Source organism: Ambystoma mexicanum, chromosome 1p (genome assembly GCF_040938575.1).
Source record: "Ambystoma mexicanum isolate Mex_15411 chromosome 1p, UKY_AmexF1_1, whole genome shotgun sequence".
NCBI classification, from domain to species: domain Eukaryota; kingdom Metazoa; phylum Chordata; class Amphibia; order Caudata; family Ambystomatidae; genus Ambystoma; species Ambystoma mexicanum.
In genome coordinates this window covers 662,975,650-662,993,958 of record NC_090921.1, presented here as the reverse complement: position 1 = coordinate 662,993,958, position 18,309 = coordinate 662,975,650, and the positions used below count along the sequence as shown (strand labels likewise).

Sequence of the window (18,309 nt, the reverse complement as noted above, 5' to 3'; positions counted from 1 at the left end):
CCCCCGGGGTGACCTGCTTGTGCAAACAGCGCCACCCCCTCCTTTCCCGTGTCATTCCCCCATTGTGCTTCCCTCCCCCCACATCAAAAGGGGCCATGCCCCCGGCACCAGAAAAACCCTCCCCCGAGGAGTTCTTTCTGCCCCAACCCCCCCCCCCAACTTTTCTACCTCAAACTTTTTACCCATTCTCCCAGCCAAGCACCCAAGTCCGCCAGGTAGTGATTATTCCCCTAAACGGACAAGTGTACCCCAACCTCTCTAAAGATAAGGAGACCCTCATATGTTATTTCCTTATGGTCCATGACCTGCACTGCCACCGATGCACAAAATGTTACCCTTTCTCTGTTTATCCCCTTCCTGGCCCGTTCTATTGCTCCCCCCTTTTCACTCCCTTCCACACTCATCGCGGCAACAACTTAGTCCATACCACCACTGCTTGAGGCCACATTTCCCGCACCCCCCCTAAGTCCCTCTTCATTTTCCTTAGCAGAGCCAACCCCGTATCTCTCACCAGGACATTCTCCCCTGCATGCATAATCACCACCTCTGGAACCCCAAGCATTCCCTCATCCCTGCCAATATAGGAAGCAGCTGATCCCACCGCAGGCCCCCCAACCCGTGCCGTCTCACCACCACTTCCTTGTAACTGCACCCCTGTTACCTTCCAAACCCCCTTTTCTCCACTTCTTTCCCAGCCCACTTAACAATTGAATGGCCAACAAATCAAAACTTGCGCCAACTCCCCTTCCTTTCGCGCAGCATCTGAAAAAGAAAATACAAAATCACTGACAAGTCAAAAATATTTCAACAACAGTTGGCCCGCAAAGTCCTAACCACCTTTTCAGCACCCCCATTATCAAACTCCCTGCCGTACCTCTTGTATTTCCCAGATCTCCAACGTCCCAATCTTTTCACCTTGTCTTCTGAAAAAACCCCGCCCGTACCCTCAGATGCTGCGCCCGTCCTAAAGTAATGAGTCCCAAAATCCTCTTCCTTTTCTCCCACTGCCACCAACTCCTTCCGCAATACCCCTAGCACCTGGAACTGGGCATAAGCCTTGCTCCCACGACCCAGCCAAACCCAAGAGCCCCTCCTTTGATATCCGTCTTAGACCTTTTAATCTTGATGTCTAAACCTTCTTCTGTAATTTGAACATCTTCCCATTGCAGTCCCCCTACCCCCCTTTTCCCCCGACCAACTCGGAAACCCTGAAAGCCCCCAAACAATACCCACGTAAAACAAGTCGCAAACCGCTCCCCTACAAGCAATAAACCATTTGTTCCACTTGTTGTGCCCAGTTTGTTCCTTTACATTCCTGCATTGTCCCCCCTGCACCCATTGTCCCCCCTGCACCGGGGGCCCACGTGCACCCCCGTCCATGCAGGCCCTTTAGTTATTACTCCTCTCGCCATTGCACCAGGGGCGAAACCTGCACCCCCGTCCATGCAGTCCCTTTCATATAACTCTTCAAGCTCCTCGCATCCATTACCACCTTTTTCCCGCCTGCACCAGGGGCCCTAATGCACCCCCGTCCATGCAGGCCCCTTTTCTTCCTTAGTCCTCTCCACCGCTGCACCAGGGGCCAAACCTGCGCCCCCGTCCATGCAGTTCCTTCCATATCACCATCTTCAAGCTACTTCCGTCCATTACCACCTGTTTCCCACCTGCACCAGGGGGCCTAGTGCACCCCCGTCCATGCAGGCCCACTTTTTTTTTTTTTTTTTTTTTTTATTTATTCCTCTCCACCGCTGCACCAGGGGCCAAACCTGCGCCCCCGTCCATGCAGACCATTACAGACCATTACACATAAATTCCTCTTCCAGCACCTCGCTTCTCTGCTCCACTTTTTTTTTTTTTTTTTTAATTTAGCTGCACCAGGGGCCCTAGTGCACCCCCGTCCATGCAGACTCATCTCCTCACTTTCCCCCTGCTGCACCAGAGGTGCTCCCGCACCTCCATCCATGCAGCCTGAAGCCTACTCACCTTGTCGTGCGGCAAGCGTGAGGGCTTCACCACCGTCGACCCTGCCCTCCAAACGACAGCTACCTCTCCCTTAACAATTTCCACCGTTACCTCCCCCTGGGCCCTCCCCTACCTACGCATCTTCCTCCTCACCTTTCTCCTGCCCCCTTTAATTTTGCTCCCAACACCTTTCATCAAACCATGTGCCCCCCCCCTACTTTATGATAAACTGAGCCCGACCTACCAGCACACCCCGATTTACCTGGCATGCGGTCCTTCCCCCCCCCTTTCTTGCCCCGCTCCTCGCCCTGACCCACTGTCCCCTGCCTGAAAACAATCTGTAACCGGATGCCGACCCGCACACCTGCTGCACTCGTGTTTAAATTTGCACATCCACCTCGTGCAGCTTCCTTTATTGAACGCCCGACATGCTGTTGAGGGCTGTCCTTCGCCTCCTCCCCCCGCCCCCTCATGGGCGGGGCGACCAAGAAAGGGCCGGAAAGGCACTGGCAGCCCACTCGCCGTGTGTAATGTCGGGGCAGGCATCGTTGGGGCCATCCATTGCAGCCAAAGATCCATATCTATCTCCCCCCAGACCGCCTGACTGTCCTCCGCCATTCTCGCTCTAAATTCCTCGTCATACCTTACCCAGGCAAAGCCCCCAAAGCTTGTGAAAGCCTTCCTTATTACATCCATGTATTTAAGCAGGGCCACGCAACGCTCCGGGAAATTTTTCGCAATACACGCTGGCATAAATGATAAACGCCGACGTCCAATTCTCAATGGTCACCGGGACCCTCGGGCGTGAAGCCAATTCTCTCTCTTCTTCCTTAGACCCCTCTTTCGCTCTCACCTCCCTATGAAGCAATTTGAAAACATCCACAAATTCACCTCCCTGTATCTTCTCCCTGGTCGCCGCCATCAAATGTGCCCCCAATGGTTTGGTTATCCCCATGTATGGCAATTTCTTCTCCTTTCCCTTTACCTCCACCTCTTTATCTTTTCCCACCTGCACCTCAAGCCCCAATGGCTCCATCGCTTTGTCCGTTTGGACCTCCACCGAGCAAATGCTCTTTTCAACTCTTACGGCTCCATTGGCCTGCACCCCCACTTCCTTCCTCACACCTTGAACACCACCCCGTTCATCCCCCAACCGCCTATCTGTAACCCCTCTCTGCCATGCAGATGACCACTCCCTTTCCCGCTCACCTCTTTCCACGCCTGCCATCTGCGGCCTGGCATCCACACCGGTGCTACTCCTCTCCATTCTTAGAGGGCTCCTGCTGCGGGGACAAAACATGTCAGCACAATCACCCAGCCAATAGTTCCCTTCACTCCTTCCACCCCGCCCACCCTGTACTACCCTTTCCCTATCCCATCTTGCACTTCTTATATCATCTACCCTTTCCCTTTCCGCCCTATAGTCTTCAAATTCCCATTGCCCCCCGTATTCCTCCCAACCAACTTCATCACCCCTTAAATACCATTGAGGATGCGAGCTCCTGCCCGAGATGATTTGCTGCTCTTCTCGCGAGTCCGGGGCGTACACCCCGCCACTCCCCTGAAGTCTTCTCGGCGGGGTTGTGGGAACCTCTGCCTGGTCCTCTTCTCTTGGGCGAGGCGTTCCGACCTCCACCCTGACATCCTCGTTGCTGGGGGCCGTGCTGCACCCTCCAGGCTCTCTTTGCGTTGACCGAGGAGGGGCCGTAACAAAACCCTCGCCCTCCATCTGTACAGCGGGGGCTGCGCAGCGCCCTCCGCCCCCACTCCTCCTACCCGGGGGGGCCGTTCCGCGCCCCGCCCTACCCTCCTCACTTGACTGGGACCTCTCCCTCCTTCTCCCACCTGCACTCTTCTGCAGGTATTTACCCCCTCTTCCCCTCTGCCCCGACCCACCTGCCTGCGCCCCACCCTTGCCCCCACTGGTGTTCCCTCCGTCCCCAACTGCTCGCGCGTTCCCCTCTTCCCTAGAGCTCTCAGACCCTTCCTCCCTCCCTGGCTGCCCACCCGACCTGCTCAAACCCCCATCCGCCCTCTTGTCTATTTCCCTCCTCATCATCCTACCCCTGGATTCCCAACTCTCCCCTCTCCCTGCCGTAGGGGTGCAAGCCACCACCGCCGCCAGGGCCCCGTCCGCCGCCGCTCTGCGCTGCGGCCGGCCCCCACCACACTCCTCCTCGCCCGTAACTTCCCCCACCGCCCCTTCCAATTGGGCTTTGGTCGCCCTGCTAATTATTTCCAGGGCCTTCTTCAAGGCCCCCGCATCCACGCTCCCCTTCTTGCATGCCCTCCGGCCTGCCATTGTGCACACTAAAACGCGTGTGCCCAGAAATATACCCCCTCAAAAATGCCCTAAATACTCTATGCCCCCGAGCCGGGACCTACCCGAGGACTGGCACCCTTGGCCCTGAGAAACCTCACAACCCTAACAGAAAGCTAACCGCCCCCAGAACCACAACCACAACACACACCTAGTGTGATCCCCTGTAAATAACCTCCCTAATATTGGCAATTAATAAAAGGCAAAAAATTTTAAACTAACCTTCCTTAACTAGTTTTTTTTTTTTTTTACTATCTGCTTCCCTACTGCTAAAATGCAAAATATAAACTAGTATATTTTTTTTTTTTTTTTTATATAACAAACCTACCAAACTACAATTTGTACCCTCTACCCTCTCCCTCCCCACCACCTGGTCCAGAAACCCGAAGCGGGAGCCCTGGAACACCCTATAGCACGCACTAATTAGCGCCTGCTAACCAGCAGAGAACACTGCCACCTGGCCGTGTCCCGACAGCACCGCACTCCCCAACCACCCAGGGACGCGGCTCCTTTAAGTGCGCTGCCCAGCCCCCTTGTGTGAGAGCGCTGCTACGCGCCCTCCGTACACGGACCAAACGCTCGTAAAGCGGCGTGGGAAACTAATCCCCTGGGGCGCCGCGGAAAGCCGCTGAAGAGCCGCTGAAGCTCCGCTCCCCCCCGGCCCTAACGCCCACACGAACAGCGGGCCCGCGCCGGATCATTAAATCCCTCCCAAACCCCGCCGAAAACCACGGAGCCCCACGCCCCCCGCTCGCGGGCTACCTCTGACGCGAGACGGAAGCCCGAAAAAAACGGTAAGCCGCGAGGGGTGTCTTATTTACGGCACCCCTCCTACCCCGCTAACACAAGAAACAACCTTTTTTTTTTTTAATTTTTTTAATAATACCTACCCGCCCTCCTACTATACTAATCCCCTACCTCACCTGCACTAACTCGACACCTAGGCCCAGGGAACCACAGGGAAGGCTCGGGAGCGGGCAACGGGACCTGAATCAATCACCAAGTCCTAACCGTCGCCTGCCTCCCGAACCTTCCCTGATCCCTTAAGTACCCCTAGGGAGGCGCTCTGCATCCCCATGGCCACTCGCTGGCCGTGTGCAGCGCCAAAAAACTCCCCGGGGGGAAACGCTTCGCGTTCCCCCCGGGGCCCCCCATCTTCAATTGCAGACACCACAAATACCACTCTCCAACACCAGGTCCCTAAAGGTCCCCCTTCCCTGCTTTCTGGTATCTGTGAACACATTTTCTTCCAGCGCAGTCCATTCGCAGGTTGAGTCTTTTTTGGTAAGGGGACGGAACAGCGCTGATCTTGTGATTAGATCTTTCACAAAGTGACCACAATGCCGGCCCTCTCCAGACACCTCCCCAGCTCAAGCCCTTCTCCCCAAGTCAAAGCAATGTGAGCCAAGTCCAGACAGGTCAGCATGCAGAGACTATTACTGGAATGCAGCATTGCCCTCAGACCGTTGGGTAAACAGCATTTGCACATCTTTGAATAGTTGTGACATTCTCACACGTTGTGATATTCTGAACATTTCCTCTTCATTCTGTAGCCCCAGGGCTAGTTGAGGGAAGTGAGGTAGGGTGAGGACGTTAGTGAACACCTATAGCAAGACAGTCTACCGTGGCAATCCAAAATGGAGGACCAATCCCAGTGTTATATGTTATCATGTCCGTGTCTTCATGCCAGCAGGTCTATAGTGCGCATTATAAATGCTAAGTAATGTAGTGTAAAGGCACTTTTTAGTAGGAGCGATAGGAGGGAAATGGATGTTGAGTGCTTCTGGGAATCGTCTAATCGAGCTGGGGTTGGTTTCCCATCTTCAAGGAGGTGGGTAGCCTGTGGGTTGCGAGCATCTTCTCCAGTTTGGGTATCACCATAGTCGCGGCAATGGAGTCAACAATCCCCCCCACCCCAGGTATGGTAGCCCAAGAACCCGTCAGTAGTTTGACTCATATTGGTAATACACGTTTCAGTCACAGACACAAGACTTCTGTCTGATGCTACAGGGCGTGCAGGAGGCCTTTCTGTATGTCTGTGTTTTGGCTGGCAGTTACTGTCTGTGTTTCTTGCACTGAGAAGGCTTTTGGGGCGCCTCCAGAGGCTATCACGTTGATCTGTTGTTGTAGCCAAGTTGCCACGCTTTCTTCTTGGGCTGTGACCTCTTTGGGGTGGCACGAGAGAAGATCTGCTGGATTTTTGTCATCAGGGTGGTATTGTATGCCAAATTCCTGTAGCTGAAGGATCTCTTTCTCAATGCCGGGAGGTGGGTGCCGGGCTGAGCCATTAAAAATCGAAATAAGGGATTTGTGGTGGTCCGGTATTACCTGCAATATGTGGTCGCGTAAATAGCAGTGGAGATGGCGGCATCCCTACACAACTGCAATGGCTTCCTTCTCTATCTGGCAGTGCATGGTTTCGGGGGAAGTTAAGGGACCACATCCCCTGCGAGGTTAAGTTGAGTAGGCACCACCCTAAGGCCACAGGAACTTGCATCTACAACCAATTCAGTTTGCCTTTTCAGTTCAAAGAAGGAGGCCATCATGATATCCACTGCTAGAGCATCGTGATCACCTGGAAGGGTGCTGCTCACGTATCCCACCACTCCCAGGGTTCCGCTACCATAGTTAGTCTCTGTGAGGGATACAAGGTTGTGGATAAACCTCCCACAGTAGGTAACCATGCCAAGGAAGCTTCAAATATCTGACTGGTCTGGGGAGCAGGTGCCAATTTAATGTCACTGACCTTTTGAGGGTCTACCATCTTTTTGGAATATGAAGCCGAAAAAACTACAGCTTGTCCATGTTGAATGTATTCTCCTTCCAAAAGAGGAGGCTGAGGGAAATCTTTTTTTAGCCCCTGGAGGAATTCCTGCAGCCGACAGTGGTGTTTGGCAGAGGTTTTTGCAAATATTATTTATTTATTTTTTATTTATTTGCATTTATAAAGCGCACAAGCGGCCCAGGGGCATCGTGGCGCTGTTACAGAAGGCTTTACTTATGATCCGTGCATGACATAGTTACAACAAATTGCACAAGTACATTAAGGTGTATAGTTGTAGACAGAGGCATAAAATGTACAGTTACTTAAGATGCAATTTAAAACAGCCTATCAATACATGTGGATCTAACAGAACAGTTTTTTTTCAGCAGTTTGAATAATTAAATTATAATGTTGTGACTCACATTGTTCATACCTAGTATAACTCAACGATTGGTATTCTGAAAAACTGTGGTGGTAGATGATACACAGAAGATGAGGCATTTGTGGCTGTTCAGACCTACGCATTACTAGAACATAGTTTAAGGAACAGGAGTCATTGTGTAACATGTTCTAATGGTATCCTATGTGGACATCAAGCTTGCAGAAGTGTTGCACACTTTTTATGTCAGCCCGCAAGTCATCGAGGATGGGTGAGGGGTGCCTCTCGCTTTATTCGGTAGGCACATGACGATGCTGGTGCGCACCTAATCTGGCTGCTTGGGTTTTGGCACCACTACAATTAACGATAGCCAGGGCATTGTCCCGCCTCAACTTTTAATGATGCCAGTGCTGTCTAGGTTGCTTAGTCTGGGGTCGAAGGTGAAATAAGATACATCAGAGTTTTAAGACTATTGGCTGCATAGTTCTGTTGACGTGCACGCACATCTCGTGACTTTTCAGGCATCCAATACCTTGAAACAACACATCGAATTCACAGGTGAGGTCTTCCATTTCCTCGTCATGGATGTCAAATGCAAAGTGTGTCAGATGCAGGAGCTTGTCCCAGCTGAGGAGAGTTGCAGGCTCCAATGGGTTATATATACTTCTGCTGCCCCTTTGACATCACTAAGCTGCTGCGTCTCCTCCATAAGCAAATATCTTTACCTCGATGGGCTTGAGTTGAGTATCAGTCGCAATGTCATGGACTGTGACCTCATGACATTAACACAACCTTGGACCTCATTACGAGTGTGCCTGTCCAGTAACAATGGTGCCGGTAAGCCTACCGGCCTCGTAGTTATCGGACCGGCACACTCCGAGTCTGCAAGCGGCTGCTGTCCTGCCCGCCAGGTCTGACCTGGCGGGCGGGACAGCACCCGCTCGCAGACTTACATGGAAGCACTGGTACTGTTGCACACGGTGCCAGTGCTTCCATGCTCCCCATTCCCATTGAGTCCTATGGGGCTCAAATGGGAATGGGGATTTACCTTTTCTGGCGCCAGACTTTCCGGACCACCGGCAAGCCAGGCGCCGGAAAATCTTGCAAGTCCAGTGGCAGCCTGCCGGTTTTACCCTGTGTCAATGCAGGAGGGCATGTGAGTGTCTGAGATCAATATGCTGCAGTGCGGGTGACAGTGCCTACTTGGCTTGTGGCCTAGGGCAGAGATCAGGAACACCTCACCCTCATCTTCTGAGCCATCTGGGTCCTCTTTGGGCTTGCAGTCATTTGCTGTACCTATTGTCAGTGGGAACTTGGCTTTCTCATCATCAATGGATTGATTTTTGATCACTGTGCATGTTGAGACGAGTTGCTATATCCGGGCATGGAAGGAATCTATTCTATTGGCTTATCTGCCCATTGCTGTGTTTTGTGGTTTCCGGAGCTGAAACCTCTCAAAATCTGCATTTGTCTGAGAATGGAAATAATCTGCCAGTAAGCACTTGTGGTGTTATACGAGTCACCTACGGATGTATATGTACATTGATTCCTGTGTAGAACAGTAAAGAGAATGTTTATGCTTCGTCGTCGTTTCCTTAATGTGGCAAAAAACATCTCCAGGTGTTTGACCCACAGTTAGGCCTAAAGATGAGGGGGCTCAAGCCCTTCCAATTCATATATGGTGTCTTGGGACAGCAAGTGGGGGCAGTGAGCATTGCAATGTCTCCCTCATCCTCCATGTCCCATTTTTTTCCAATTGTTATGTGCAGGCACCTCTTCAGCTGGAGGCCTGCAGGGTAGGGCTCTTGTAGTCCCTCCGTGCAGTATGCACTGCTGAACTAATGGGAGACTGACACCGTTGTACGCTCTGTGACTTTCCCTCCTATGACGGATTTCCATCCGCTAGGGGAAATCTCCCAGATCTTTTGAAATTTTAGGCGCTCTAGTAAATGGATTCTGCCATGAAAATCCGATCTGCTAAACAGTCTCACTTTCAGACAGCACTCTATGTTTTACAAACTAGTGGTAGGTTTGTACCAAGATGGGCCTGCTGGCCATTGGATGTATAATTGAACTTATCAACATTCATATATAACTCACCGTCTCTCGTACACCTGCGGCTGGGCATCAGTAGTTAGGATGCCAGCAGCATGCTGAGCGCCGCTGATCTGGACATTGCCTACCTCTCCCAAGGTTCTTTGTGCTAGGTGCTGTTGGCGCTTGTTGAACCGCACCGCTTTCGGATGCAATAAAGCCCCTCACCAACCTGATGCTGAGTCCCTGCCTTAGAAAGGTCTGAGATTACCAAGTTAACACTGTATCTGTAGTGGTTATGTCCCCATGGCTTGGTTTTAAGGGCCCTGCTGACATTTAAAACCCCTCTCTTTGGCCCTCATTAACTTTGCTGGTCTGGAAAAAATGCTTGGAAAAATGCCAGTATTCCGTCACTGGCATTTTTTCCTGACCGGCAAAGCACAAGTTTGCTGGTGGGGGCCACGGAACACCCGGCAGACCTTACCTGTGGGTAGATTAGGCCACTACTGGAAGAGAAATGCCTGAATCACCGCCATCGGTAGTGCCAGTGCCGGTGATTCAGGCAATCCCATCACATGGAGTCCTATTTGGACTCCATGGGACTCCATGGACTGGGGACTTACTGTCCTCTCTGCCGCCCGTAATATCCCGGTAATACTGAGCTATCGGGCGGTGGGGACGGTAAGGCAGTTTTGCTAGTATCCTGCCAGTAATACCGGCCTGATGCCGACAAAACTATAATGAGGGCTTTATGGGGCCTCATTATGAGTTTTCCGGTCCGGAAACAAGGGTGCTGGTAAGCTCACTGGCACCCTTCTTTCTGTATTGGAAAACTCTAAGTCTGCCTGCCATGGCCGCTGTGCCTGACAGGTCTGACCCTGCTGGGTGCAGCGGCCATGGTAGGCAGACTCCTCACGGAAGCGCCGGCATCGTTAACAACACCAGCGCTTCCGAGTCCCCCCTTCCTACTGGACTGTATGGGAATGGGGACTTACATCAGAGTTGTAATTTCCTGGTGGCACCGGGAAGTCAGGTGCCTGTAAAATATTACGAGTCCGGCTGCAATCCGCCGGCAGCACTGGCAGGGTTACCGCCAGACTCATAATGAGGACCATACACTTTGAACATGGCCTGTCTACCCCTGTCTTCAGACCCAGTGCTTACATGCGTGGGTTATTAGTGCTTCAATTCGTGTATTTTTACTTTAATGAGCGTCTCCTATTTTTATAGAAACTTGATTGGGCATTTGCAATATTTTATTACTACAGTACTATTTTTGTGTGGCTGCTTCTTTGCCTGCTCACGTCGCTCTTGAAGAGTGAAGCCTTCCCTCCGCCCCAGGTATTATAAAAGGTGAAAGAGGTGTACCATTCGTGCTGTGTCTATTTCACCTTTATGATGAGATCACGCCTGGTCTAGTGGTAGTGTAGGGCTGAGTAAGTGTTTCGAAACCAATACTCGTCCCTGTACACCTGCAGAGCAGATGTCATTGCTTCTTTGCAAGAAGCCTCCTCTTTTTAGTCTCGCAGTGGCGAGTCTTGATAATGTATGTTGTAGGGTGGCCGCGCGTGTCCTCACCCTGCCATCATCAGACCCAGGATCTACCCCTGCCTATACCTAACATGTAAAATCTTCCTCCTCCCCAGTGGTGTTTCCTTCCATCAGTCAATCAAGAGTGCCATGAGATGTCTTCCCAGGCTACTGGTGGGTGCAAGCTTGGAGATGGCCAAAGGAAGCCACCTTACTGGCCTCGTTAGGAAATGAAGGCCTGCAGATTTTCAAGACACTGCTGGAACCGGCAGCAAGAGGGTGACAGAGGGGGGTGTTGGGTTAGGTGTCTGGGGGTGGGGTGGGTGCTGGGGGTAACAGAAGAGGACAAGAACATAGTCAGTACTTCAAATTATGAGCGAGCCACAGGCATTGTAACCCCTTAAGTGCTAAGGGCAAGTATGTTCTTCCTCAGTCCCCATAAGGAAACATATTAGGCTTTGCCCCCTCCCGCAGTTATTAAAGAGGAATTATGGTAACAAAACAAGCGTCTTTTTGGAGTGTTTCAATTGCATGACTGTTCCATGACTGTTTCAGAGGCTTCCTATCCGCTTGCAGTTTTATAGGCACACAAGAGGAGTGATGGAGGAACCGGATCACTCTTCACGCATCTATTAGGAGCATTCAAAGAAAACCTTGATAGGCTAGACATAACTAAGTCCCTACTGGAAGCAATGGGTCTGGCATGCAGTGCTGACCTGTCCCATGAGTGTGTCCAAGCCGTGGGTGGCAAGCACTAAACAGCAGATGTCAGAGACGTGGGTGGCCAAGTCACACATCAGAGCATGACCAATGCCCTGCTTTGAAGTCAGAGTGCATGAAATGCAGAATGAAAGAACGTTTTGCCAGGATGAGCCGCACAAGTGGGAAGGGACGGGTCAGCTGTTTGTGTGATGACTGCCTTGAGTGAGAGAACTTGGACGTGGCTTGGGCGGGCCAATGGCGCGTGGTGATCAGGAATAGTAAGGACATTGCTTACACAGGTTCTAAGAATTCTACCCTGGGCAGGGTCGGATTAGGACAAGAAATAGGCTCGGGAACGTAAAAAAAAGTGACCCACCTCTCACCTCAAATAAAGTGTCCCTCAAACCATAATCCGTGAATCACGTCAATTCACGCCTTTATACACCGCGCAGCTGCATTCAGGCTCCCACTTCCACCCATCATATAATTTGCATTCTTATATAGTGTGCTTTATACGCGCACCTGGTTACTCTTGCTTTTAAGTGCTGTAATAGCAGGTGTTATTATTCCAATGAATAAAGGCCAGTGTATGAACCACCTCAGAAAGATGAAAGGCTGAATGGGCTTGTGCAGGATACGAACTTGTGAAGTGCAGGCTGGCCCCACCGTGAGCGACAACACCAGGTGAGTACTTAATTTGTGAGCGACTCACCCAGGTACTCCAGGCAGTAGCCATGACCCTGGCATTTAATAATGATTTGTTATTTATATAGTGTTTTTGCCAAAGCACTGGACATAGAACATATTTGCATACAATTATCCCCAACTGAAGTTGGTACTCATTTATCAACCTCAGATTCATGAAAGGCTGAGTTAGCTTTGCCAGGATTTGAACCTGCTACCTCCAGATCACAGTAACACATAGAAGATAGATTGCAGCAGCCCTTCCTCCTTCCCTCCCTCTCTACCTCCCTGGGAGGGACCCGGCTGAAGTCAATCTCTTGCCTTACTAACACCATTAAAAAAAGGAGCCTTGAGCAGCCCACAGAAGCTGCTCTTTAAAATGGTTCAGCTGCAAAGGCGGACAGGGTGATGACTCCTCCCATTTTGCACTATGCAGCGCCGGCTGTGACAGGACGGCCCTGATGATTCACAAAGCGTGTTTCAATGGGATTTGAAAACACAGTTTGTGAGTCAAGCGGCAGCCCAATATTTATATAGGGCAAACTAGCCATCATGTGTTTCAGTTGCAGTTGAGAAAAGTCTGTTTTAATTGTCCCTGAAAGCTGAATAATGAATGCTATAAGAAAGGCACTGGAGGTTTATGGATTCGAGCATTCGATGGCTGCGGCCCGTGGGGTGCACGCGAGCCGGCTGCTGCAAAGGGCCTGTGTGTTCCCGCTACTAGGAAAGGTGCTATGTCTGAGTGACTTCACTTTAATTGATGGATTGTCGACAGCGAAATGCTCGCCTTTTTCACCCCTAACCATACATAAGATTGTAGTTTGCACACACATTATTGCTGTGCTACTGACATCATCTGTGCCTCAGAGTCACAGACATGACGTCGTATCTGTGCCAGAACAGTTGTTACTGCGCCATCAAGGACATCATTCGTGTCGTGTGCCATGGTTTAAAAATACTGTTCCAATGAATTCTCCTTTAACATAACATAGCCCTGCTCAAACAGGAGCACGTCATAAGTCCAACAGGAACAGGCTCTGGCATGCTCAGCTCATACGTGTCCTGCTAATATGACAGAAATCACCTCTTTGTACTGTGGCCGAGAAGTAGCAGAAAAGCAGGTAGCTCGTCCAGGCAGCACCTGAGCAAAAAACAAACATGGCCTCCCATTAAGGGACACAGAGGGACAGAGGCCGCAGAAGAGCTAAATGTCAACCGACACAGCCGCGAGTAACTCTATTGCAAGACTCCTTAGTATATTGTCAGCAGAAATTCACAAAACATCCTGCTTGGTGACTGGGCGGAAGCAATGGGTTAACCAGCAAGGGTTTTGATCAGTTGGAGCCATTCTTACCTTGGGTAATTATTATTATTATTATTTATTTCTTATAACGCGCCACATGCCCATGGGCCTCAGGGCACACAAAAAGCAAAACAGGAGACAAACGAACACGGGCGGGTCAGTTCAGGAAAACAGGTCGAAGTGCCATTAAGGGGAGCTTCTCTGGGCAAATGAAGCCGCCAAGGTAGCTTGGTTGATTAATGTACCTGCTTCAATGACCTCTGTCCAGCCTGATGGCTTAAATTCTAGCCTTTCATAGTAGCAGCAATGATGAGCGCAGCTGATTTTGGCAACAATCACATTGCTTATTACAGCAGAAGGATCAATACATTGTTTTCCATATATACCACTGGGTTTCACATTTTTTTCGACAGCTTAACACTGTAAATTCCAGATTTTACTATTAGCCAACTGCAGAGTGTTCAGGAAATCAGCCTTTGGGGAGCAAATCTAATCCTGCATTGGACCGGCTGCTGCTGCTGCTGCAAAACTAACTTGCTAGTTGCAGGTTGCACACATTTGTGACTGCAGCAGATGTGTTACAGCCTCACATTTCCAACAAATTATGTTTTAAAAGTGGGATTATATTTACACTACTCCTTTCTACTAATAATATGTGGCAGCAAGCAAGTCATGATTAATTTCTGTCACGTTTAGCTGAGCACTGAGCAGGTTATGGACTGGACCAGTTTGACACATTGATGCAGTCTTGGGGTTGGCAAATGATTTAGGCGATATTGGCCGCGATAACAATCAGTGGGTGTCCAGTCAAAGTTTCAAAACAATAGTTTCGAATGACAAAAGTTCTGAAACAAAAGTTTCGAAAACGTTTTTAATATTAAAGGGTTTCTTGGGAAAGAGGCAGGCAAAAGGGGACAATAGATTACATCTTTACATCAGAGGCCCTGTTAGCCCGGATGACCTCGTTTGAAACTTTGCGCTCTGGGTCGAGCGACCATAACATCTTAAAAACCAGCTGGCCATCCAAGCGAGACGCAAGACTTTTTCTATCTGAAGCCTCGGAACCTACCCTGCAAGGAAACCGACTCAAACTCACGAGCGAAAGGATTAGAGAACTGACGAGTGCGTATGAAAGGCAGCAGTATAGAGAAGTGGATCCTCTAAACCATCTAGCAGACTACCAACCTCTGCTAATTCCATATTATTCTAAAACTCAAACAAAAAGAACTGCAATTAATCCTTTTCACGAGTACAACCGAGAATTAGTACTTAAAAGACGAGAGCTCCGAAAATTAAAAAGACAGGCGACAAACTTAAGAACGACTGACGCTGTGAAACTTTATATCCAAGAGCAAAAAACCTATAAAGCTTGGTTACGATTCCATCGATTTGCTTTGTATCAAAAGGACGCCGAAGAAATGCTTAAGAAATTAGCAGACAAAAATTCGGGAGCGTTTTGGCAACTGATAAAAAAAAAAAAGACGGCACCGATATGTCATTTACAACCTCAAATTGTGTTGGAGAGGCAGCATGGATATCCCACTTCTCGTCCATTTTCAAACCCCCTGAGACGAATGTTAAGAACAGAACATCGCCAGTTGCAAATAATGTCTGGGAGGATCTTTCTGACATTGACGACATCAGGCTAGCCATAAAAAGGCTAAAACCATCCAGAGCGCCGGGCCCAGACGGAATTACGAACATCGACCTAAAAAACCATCCCGCAGAATGGGCCTTGTTTATTAGCAAAGTGTTCAAGAACTGTACTCTGTCTAGATCAATTCCGAAATCCTGGTCTACTTCAGTTGTTGCCCCCACATATAAGAAAGGGGACAGGTCAGCCCCGGTCAATTACCGCCTAATCGCCTTGTTGGACACTATTGGAAAGATCTACGGGTCGCTTCTCCAAAAAAGCTTTCAATCATGGGCCAAACCAGCAGAATGTAACGATCCCTTCCAAGCGGGCTTTATGAAAAACTGCGGAACCCAAGTCAACATATTGATTCTCAGCATTTTGAAAAGCAAAGTGATCGAAGGATCCGGGAGGATCTATTTAGCCTTCATAGAGCTTACCCAGGCTTTTGACCAGGTCGATCGAGAGCTGCTATGGAACAAACTATCTACATGGAACTGCCCGCCATCATTATTGACACCGATTAAAGCTCTCCATACAGAAACTTCTATGAGAGTAAAATTGAACCGTCAAGGGTTACTTTCTGAAGCCATATCGACCTTTAGAGGAGTAAAGCAGGGCTGTCCCCTTGCACCGGCCCTGTTTATCTCCTTTATGGGGGACTTCAAAGAAAGCGCAAGCCAGATAAGATCTTTTCCACCTAAAATTGGCCAAACACCTTTAGCCAGGCTTCTCTACGCCGACGATATTATCCTTCTCGATCAAACAGAAATTGGTCTACAAAGGCAACTTAACAACTTGGCCTCGTATATATCTGCTAACAACTTGGAAATCAATAAGGAGAAGACGAAAATCTTGAAAATAGAAAAATGCCAGGGAAAGAAGCAAAGAAAAAAATCAAGGTGGAACATTGACAAAGTACCCTTGGAGAGTATTAAAACCTATAAATATCTCGGCGTAATGATTGACAGCTCCAAATCTGAACTCGCCATGCAGCACCATCTGTGGGACAAAACCCGAAAACTAACAACACAGGCGACGATCATAGATAGGAAGTTCGGACGCTTCTCGTTGATACCGGTGCTCAAATTCTACAAGGGTAAGTTAGTTCCTTGCCTGGTCTACGGAGGCGATGCCCTTCCTACCCTCCCGAGGGCTTTATGGGGTAAACTGGAGGGATACTTCTGGAGGAAGGTCCTCCAGCTTCCAAACTCGGCACCGATTGCAGGTATCAGAAGGGAGCTAGGTCTTCGATCGCTGAAAGCAGCCAAAGAGGCAGGAGAAATGTCACTATTTAGGAAAATACTTATGCCCGAGTCCCCTCCGCTATACAACCTGTTAAATACAGAAATGAGCAGCAACACCTGTAAGATGCTGTCCACATGGGCGTCTAAACAAAGAGCTATTCTTGAGAACATCGCATGCACAGAAGAGACATTGATTGGTAACCCAGTCAAAGTAAAAAAAAAATGGACCAAGAGGACTGGGTTGAAACCCACACAATGTCCGAAAAGAACAAACTTCTAAAACATCTTCCGTCTCAACCTAAAAAATTGGATGCGATTCCTGAAATAATCAAAAGATTTCCGGATAGAGCTCTCCGCTCAACCCTTTTAAGGGCGAGATTGAATCTTTTGCCTACCAACGAAATACGGGCCATAAGAGGCCTTTCTGACTCAAACCTCTGTCGACTGTGTAATACACAATCCGAAAAGGAGTCAGTGAAACACCTTCTCATGAGTTGCCCTAAGACCATCAAATGGAGAAGAGCGTTCTTAGGTCCCCTACTAAAACCCTTTTCACAGTACGATGAAGAAGTGTGGTGGTCCCGCTTAATGAGTGGCTCACGGACCACGTGGTCTATAGCAACAGCCAAAATTCTCAATGCCGCGCTGGAGGAATGCGCAAAGAAAGGTTTGGTCAACGTCAGTGAATAGTACTGAATTGAACTGAACCGAACAGCTAACTGAAAAAACCCACAAACGGACGGGCTAACAAGAAATAAACATTCGAAAAAAAAAAAGAAAAAGGAAATTAAGTGGAAAGAAATGAAACGTAACAACAATTTTGCAAAATCATAAAAATGATAAAAGCAAAACAAAAAAAAAAAAAAAAAATTAAAGGGTTTATTTTAAGTTTGTATGGTAAAATAAGTGTTTTTTTTTAAAAACACAGGGGTTTTGGGGAGACCCCCCCATTAAAAAAAATGTAAACTTTTTTCCAACACTTTTGTGTGGGAACTTTTGTCATTCGAAACTGTGACTTTAGAAACAGTCACTATGATCCCAATCAGTGGCCTGCACAGCTCGACATTGCTCTGACTGCAGTCATCAACAGAAGGAATACAATACGTTACACATTACACACCGAGGATGTGGGTGGACAGTGAGTGACATTGCAGTGCCAGACAGTGCCCCCGGCCCTTCCTCGACTAACAGTCCCAGTAGTAAGTTAACATTACAAACACAATTCACTCCACTTTCGTTTCTTCTCCGACTCCCGACCTGACTCCCACCCGGCCCGGCCACTTCAAATGTATGCTTTTATTTTACAGTTTTATACTGTATGTTATAAGCACGCCGGCCCACCGTCAAGTGCACAACTTCTGTCTCCAGACAGAAACTTCCCTGCTCAGGCTGGGACAGGCAGGAATAGGCCTCCTCCTCGGTACGTCCTTGCACCTCGTGTGCTCTTTGCCTGCAGCCTGAGGCCTGCTCAGTCAGTGCTCCCTTCGTCTTGAAGACTTCCTTCCTCCTCGGTTGTCAGCATGTGGTGTGTCGTGTTGGCCGCCGCACCCAGCACATCAATGCGCATGAGGGTTCACGGGACACATCACGCCTCATGCGCATTGGCTGCCTGCTAGCAACAGGCCCTGCCCCTGTCCCCGTGCTCAGGAGAGGAGTCAGGCAGGCGGCAGACCCAGGCCAGCCAGCCCTGCCCCCTACCCCAGGCAGCCAGGCCTGCAGGCAACCAAAAGAAAATATGTACAGCTCAGCCC

General features: G+C 49.5%; 1 long non-coding RNA gene across 1 annotated transcript in view; it reads right to left on the bottom strand.

Moving 5' to 3' along the window:
- LOC138553302 (uncharacterized) overlaps window positions 1-18,063 on the bottom strand; it is a 56,945-nt gene extending 38,882 nt beyond the window's left edge. The window contains exon 1 of the long non-coding RNA XR_011297173.1: window positions 17,900-18,063. This is a non-coding gene — a long non-coding RNA (uncharacterized lncRNA). The remainder of the gene's footprint in view (window positions 1-17,899) is intronic.
- Window positions 18,064-18,309: the final 246 nt, after the last annotated feature.